Below are 7148 nucleotides of genomic sequence, written 5' to 3'. Positions count from 1 at the left end.
GCCTCTCAGCTGGCAAGCTAGATCACTGTTACTACGCAGTTTTGCCTCAGCTTTTTCCCGCCAAAACTAGGCTGCCTCAGAGCACCTTAATCTAAGTCTCCCCAGTTGGCACGTTCTTCTACTAGCGCACCTCCCCGTGAGGTACACCTAGAAGATTACCTACGCGCCTCAGACTGTCCCTGACTAGACCCCCCTGCTCTGGGCACACTTGCCAAGGCTTTGCTGGACCACTGGACAACTGGACCAGTCGTATCCCACACGCTGGACACCAATCAATGTGACAAACCCAGACCTACTGGGATATGTCACACAGTTACACTAAGCTGCCACCAACCATTCCCTGTAAGAAGTCACACAGACCAGGGATGGATTTTTAAACAAATAAAAAGAATAAGGTTTATTTAAACACACACATGGAAAAATAAAACAATCAGGTGAATAAATAAAGTAACGTGGCTTATTCTCACTCATACATGCATACAGTTTGGTTCACACAGAACCCTTAACTTGAAGCACAGACCCTGAACCTATCAGTTCTGGCTAACCAACAGACACCTGAACCTATCAGGTTGGTACTCTGACACACAGTAGTACCCTGTCTGACACACAGACTCCCACAACAGCTTCTTCTTCCCAGCTGCTGCTTCGTCACATCCCAGTGTCTCTCAGCATCTCATAAACTCTTCACACACACTCCACATATATATACAGTACAGCCCCTCCTCCTGATGTCCCGCCTTCCACTCCCCATAGGATGGAACTTTCCCTCCAAACCCATGACAGACAGGTAACATCAGTGCTGTATGTAACAGTTGCGTCTATCACTGGCCAGTGATTTTTAGCATGCTGACTGTTTTTAAAGTAGCTAAGTAGTGTCATTAATTAGAGGTACTGGACTCTTTGTGCACAGCAGGAGAGTAAGCTGAACATGTTCCATATGCGCTGTCCATATGTTCCAACACACATTTTTGGTATCACCTGGCAGGACAAAGTTCCAAATAGAGTAGTCCTACAATGAGCTGGAATTTTTAGCATGTATACGTTGCTGAAACAGCAATGTCTACATTGGCTTGGGCATGTAATGAGAATGACTGATAGTCAGATTCCAAAAGATCTCCTGTATGGAGAATTAGTGCAAGGAAAGTGCCCCAGAGGGAGACCACAGCTGCGATACAAGGATATCTGCAAATTACGAATGTTATTCCATAAACAAAAAAGTCCACTATCATGTAATAGTTATTGTTTCATACTTGGAAAACTGATAAACACTACACTGTTTGAGATTATGTGGAAAAAATCTCGAGCAAAAATGTAATCTGGGCACAACTTTTGCACACGTTCCCCCCTTCCCCACTCCCCCCACTCTCTCTGGAATTTTCTGTCTGATGAGGATTTACTGGAGTGGGAGGAGAAAAGTTAGCTAGTTCTGGAGCTGCATCATTCAGCACATCTGGAAGCAGTTTGTGTGACGTTCTTTCACTCTAGCAGAGCAACGTCTGGATTTTCTGTAGCTCTGTAATTACAAAAAACGAAGGAAAACAGTTGCTAGGAAAATATAGAAGAATTTAAAAACACATTTCTCCATTAGAGTGTTTTTATAGATCCTTTAGTGGACCTTCAAGTTTCTTGCCTGCAGGATTTCAACAGCGAACCCATGAGAGAGACAGTTCTGGCATGAATGTTTTCAACACAGGACCATCTAGCTACCAGGAGCAGCTGCCCTGCATTCATTTTTCTGGAGAAAGAATTCCCAATTGCTCTGCTTACTTTGAAAGGTAAAAGATTTAATTCTGCAGGAAATACCACAATCACCATTTCTTTGTCTTTCTCCCCTTGCTGCACGCTCTCATTTTGCTATATTATGATCATATCTGGATATTGTCAGTAGCCAGTAATAAATGTGCAAGTGCCTTTGGTAAATGTTTGCAAAGTAATGGACTAACATGATCTCACTTTCCAAAAATTAAATTCTTTTTTATATATTCCACACAAAAAACACTGCAATTTTTGATACATGTTTCTCGAGCTTTGCATATGAGACTTCAAGTCTGGAGGGAGTTACACAGATACAATTGTTTTCAGGACAGTAGAAAGTTTGATACATTACAGATGACAACTGTAGGCTCTAATGGGTTTGGATGCTAGCATATTCCAGGTGTAGGTTTCTTTACTCACAATAATTATTGTGTTTCATTGGGAAATGCACATGTCTTCTGTGCCACAAAAGAGGACTTCAGATATAAATTATTTTCTTAAATAAAAATATCAGTAAGATGCTGAAACCTGATTGTATATGCAGTTCTTTGTATACAGTGATTTGATAAATCTGTTCATATGTTTGTTCATTGCTTAGGACATCCATCACCATAAGTTGGCATCAACTTGATGGCACATAGCTATTATTATTAGGACATACAGTACCACAATGCTGATTAATCAGAACAGCAAAGTAGGTCCAATATCTTGTTACTATCCTATGTGAGAAAAAAATTGAATTATCTTCAAATAAGAATGATAAAACACTGTATCAACAAGCTGTTCTTCCTCTTTTTATATTTCTGATTATAGCAAATAATGCAACCTTTTTCTTATCATTCCCCCCCCTTTTTTTTAACAAGGCCTCAGTTTTACGCGAGAAAGAACAGATTATAAATTTATTTAAATACAATTGAAACAATTCTTTCCTAACATGAATGGTAAGGTGGGGTGGGGTGGGGACAATATATTAGAAATCTTCAAGAATCTCTTATGGAAAATGATACTAACTTAAATAAAGCTGTTAACGCCCTTTGTTTTATTTATGTTTTTGCAAACCTTTACTTAGCGTGGCCAAGTGAGTGGTTTTGGCAGCTTTTGGAGAGACAGAAGCAAAAGAAAGAGCAGAGAGAGTTGTAGCAATAACCGTTTAGGGTCTGCATGTATATTTGCAAATCAAGTGATCAAGACCCCTATGATTTCAGTACTCTATCACCCAGTGAGAATTAAAGCTAGAAATATTGCCTGTGGTACCTCTTACCCATCAGAGGTGTGTTTAAAAATATGTATCCAGGGCGAACATTTTATATCATGAGCCAACAGTGTGATTTCCTTCTGTATCTATTTCAAATGGGTCCATCATGGTGTTTGTATAACATATACAGATATTCAGCGAAAACATTAAGCATCCTGTTGCATATGTCTAATGCCTGTTTAGATAGATATTTAGAAAAACACAACACGATTATGTGTTGATTTCTATGTGACATCTCAGTTAGAACTAACATCAATTTACATATCAACATTGTATGGATCTGTGCATTAGAATGTATAAAAGATCTTGTGATGTCAAATATGCATTTAACACTCACGTAAGAAAAAATAACACAAACTTCCTTTTGGACCAAATTGCTGAAAAACTTTGACTTTGTGTAGAAGATTAATGAGATGCTATATCAAATTGCTATATGTACGTATGGTCCAAATACTGGACTGTTAATCTTTTCTTAAATTGGCCTTGCTCAATTTGTGTACGTTAATCCCCTGACTTCCTCATGCAGTGTTTTCATATATAAGGCCACAAATGTTTTTCTTAAATCAATCTGTCTTGCTGCCTAAAACTGACACCAGAAAGAATTATCTTCTGCCCTCAGTCTCTTGTCACAATATACTTACCTGGAATAAACAATGTGAAATTGTTCTTTTAAGTGTCATGTGGACAAGTGATTGACATGAGCTTTTCCCAACCCTCTCCCACTGGCTTTAGCTGGTAATATTTGTCCTTCAGCTTTATGACAAATCTCTAGTTACCCAGATATTCTATTTTATATTGGCCTCTCTCCCTGTTTAGGGACCTGGCTGTGCATAACTACCTAAAGGAAGGGAGATAGTGTTGTTAGTTTTCGAAGTTCTCACACAAAGGTGTGTGTTTTTTAATATACAAAGCTCTCTTCCTTCTCTGAGAGATATGCAGGCTGAGATCCAAATTCACCCAGTTAATTTAATGGATCAGTGGGGACTTTATTCTGGATCTCTCAGGCCTCAGTCTAAAACTGTAATCACTACACCTGTACAGGTATATGGGTAAATTTATTTTAGATTAAAAAGCAGATGCAATAGAAGGCTTAATCTTTCTCCATCCTGTGCACTGGTCCTAGTTTCTCTTAGCCCTGCTCATCTTACTTTAGAGTCAAATAAGAGTGCTCATTAGCTGATTAATTGCATGCTACATGTTTACCTTAGTGTGTGGTTTCGCCTGCAGAACAGCATAGGTTTAATATGACAATATTGCTTTGATTGCTAAAATCCTGTTGCTTAGCATAAGAAAATTCATGACTTTCAGTCTATTCCTGTCTGGCAAATTAACAGCCCCTGCCACATTTCTCAGGTGTGTGCATGCCCTAAGCAATAGGATTTTAGCTATTGTGAGTGTAATAGATGCACACACTCCACTTGAACACACTCATTTGGGGTTTGAGTATGTTAAGGACGCAATACCATCAATTTGTGAGAGTCCATTACGAATCTGGACTCTCAACAGGGTAAGGTAAAGGTAAAGGTTCCCCTTGACAATTTTTGTCCAGTCGTGTTCGACTCTAGGGAGCGGTGCTCATCCCCATTTCTAAGCCATAGAGCCAGCGTTCAAAGACAATCTTCCGTGGTCACATGGCCAGTGCGACTTAGACACGTAACGCTGTTACCTTCCCACCGAGGTGGTCCCTATTGATCTACTTGCATTTGCATGCTTTCAAACCGCTAGGTTGGTGGGAGCTGGGACAAGCAATGGGTGCTCACTCCGCCACGTGGATTCGATCCTACAACTGCTTGGTCTTCAGGGTAGCCAAGGCAAAATGGCCAGACCTCTGACACATTATTAATATGTATCTGTTGTCTTCAGGAATTAATGGTCAAGTCTGCAGAAGAGAATTGATCACTCTAGTAGTGGTCAGGATGGGGAAATTCTTGAGCGACATCCAATGCATAACAGTAGTAGCAGACGAAAAAATCCAGAACAAGAAGTAGATAATACTCTGTGGTCAAAGTCAGCCACTGTGGAATTACAAAGGATAAATACAGATAGTATGTTTGCTAGTGAAGGAATTGGACTAAACTCCAAAGAAGATCTAGCTGATAATATGTATAGACAGAGACAAAAAGGAAATCTAATGCTTCATAATGTACATAATTAGAACATAAAATGTGACAGCTATGAATCAAGGTAAGCCCAAAAAAATAAAACAAGAAATGGAACATTTGAACATATTTATTTATTTAAAATATTTTTACCCTGCCTTTCTCCCTAAAAGGACACATGGTAGTATTTACTGTTAGCAAATGGAAGTAGAATGGACTGAGAAATTTTCAGTCCAATAATTCCACAGTGTTTCATTCTGGAAACAATAAACTCAGAAGAAATGGCATGCCTCTAATATTGAGTTGACACATAGCAGAAGTTGTGAGGAGCTTTAAAGCAAAATCTGACAGAATAATACAATCCAGATTTCTTAGAAAAACTGTCAGCATAACCATCATTCCAGTCTATGCTCCAGCTACAGATGCTGAAGACAAAGAAACAGAAAGCTTTTATTCAAGTGCCAAAAAGGAAATTAATCATACAAAACAGGATGTGCTGATAATCCTGGGTGACTGGAATGCAAAAGTAGGAAATAAAACAGAACAAAATATGTAATGCCCTAGGAGTTAGAAACAAAGCAGGAATAGAACTGGTAGAATTCTGAGGAGCCACAATAGTTTGTCTATGGCAAGAACATGCTTCAGGCAGCTGAACAGATTCTGGCAAATGAACATCACCAGAATGTCATAGAAATCAAATGGCATATATAAGTAGTACAAGCAGATGATGAGAAAGGACTGTGGACAAGAGGAAGGATAAATTTAAGCTCTAAAAACTGAATCTATCAAAATCCTTACCAAAAGATGTGAACAAATATGGAAGAAAAAGCAATGACCCACAAACTGAAGATGTTCAATATACAGTGAAATCTCAAAGACAGAGCTGCCAAAAATTGCAGTAACTATGGGGAAATATCATGAATTTTTCATGCAACCAGCAAAGGTTTTCCATATATGGAGCGAGAAATGCCAAATGTTCAAGTTAGCTTCAGAAATGTAGGATGCACTATATCACAATTATAAACTGGCTACTGGAATGTGTCAAAGACTTTCAGAAGAAAATCAGCTTGTGCGTTACAGATTACAGTAAAGCCTTTCATAGACTCACAGAATCATAGATTGACTGTCCTTTAGATCAGTGGTCCCCAACCTTGGGCCTCCAGATGTTCTTGGACTACAACTCCCAGAAGCCTTCATCACCATCTCTGTTGGCTAGGATTTCTGGGAGCTGAAGTCCAAGAACATCTGGAGGCCCAAGGTTGGGGACCCCTGCTCTAGATCGTGAAAATCTGTGGATCATTCTAAAAGAAATGAGTATTCCACAACATTTGATCGGCCTAATGTGATAGGCTGTATTCTGGACCAGTAGCTCCTGTTGGGCCAAAACCTGGAGAAACAGAATGCTTTCCACTTGGCCGAGACATTGTTCATGGGTGCATTTTATCTTCCTTTCTGTTCAGTCTATATGCAAATTGTATCATACAAAAAGCTGAACTAGATTCAGATAGAGGAGTGAGAACTGGTAGAAGAAACATCAGTAATTTAATATATGCACATGATAGCATATTACTAGCAGAAAATAGCAATAACAAAATGAGTACTGATGAAAATTAAAGAAAGCAGGAAGGGAATATTACAGTTGAAAATTAAGCGGACAAAAATAACTGTGTTTACCTTTAATGATAGTGATCAAGAAATTAAAATTATCAAGGATTTTCTCTACCTGTGTTCAGCAATTAATCAAGTCTTGGAAGGCCAGCTATGAAGGAACTATAAAAGATCCATAAGAATAAACATGCTGAAGACCGAAGCCAAGATCATTAATACCATGATATTCACAATTACTTTATATGGGTATTATGGTTGGATAATGAAAAAAAGCTGGCAATCCATTTGAAATATGACGGTGAAAGAAAGGTTTACAGATACCATGGGCTGCCAGAAAGACAAATAACTGGGTTCTGCCTGAACGCTTCAGTAAATAAAAGCACAATTTATAGGATGGCTGTTAATGGGTCCTTTTAAGGAAAAAGGCAGGG

General features: G+C 38.8%; 1 protein-coding gene across 1 annotated transcript in view; it reads left to right on the top strand.

The window, feature by feature from the left end:
- The first annotated feature begins 1407 nt into the window (after nucleotides 1-1407).
- Nucleotides 1408-7148, top strand: part of GLT8D2 (glycosyltransferase 8 domain containing 2) — a 15367-nt gene continuing 9626 nt past the window's right edge. The window contains exon 1 of the mRNA XM_020804404.3: nucleotides 1408-1775. The gene's annotated coding sequence lies outside the window, so the exon portion shown is untranslated. The remainder of the gene's footprint in view (nucleotides 1776-7148) is intronic.

This window comes from Pogona vitticeps, chromosome 5 (genome assembly GCF_051106095.1).
Source record: "Pogona vitticeps strain Pit_001003342236 chromosome 5, PviZW2.1, whole genome shotgun sequence".
In the NCBI taxonomy this organism is placed as follows: domain Eukaryota; kingdom Metazoa; phylum Chordata; class Lepidosauria; order Squamata; family Agamidae; genus Pogona; species Pogona vitticeps.
This window is presented reverse-complemented; position numbering and strand designations above follow the sequence as displayed.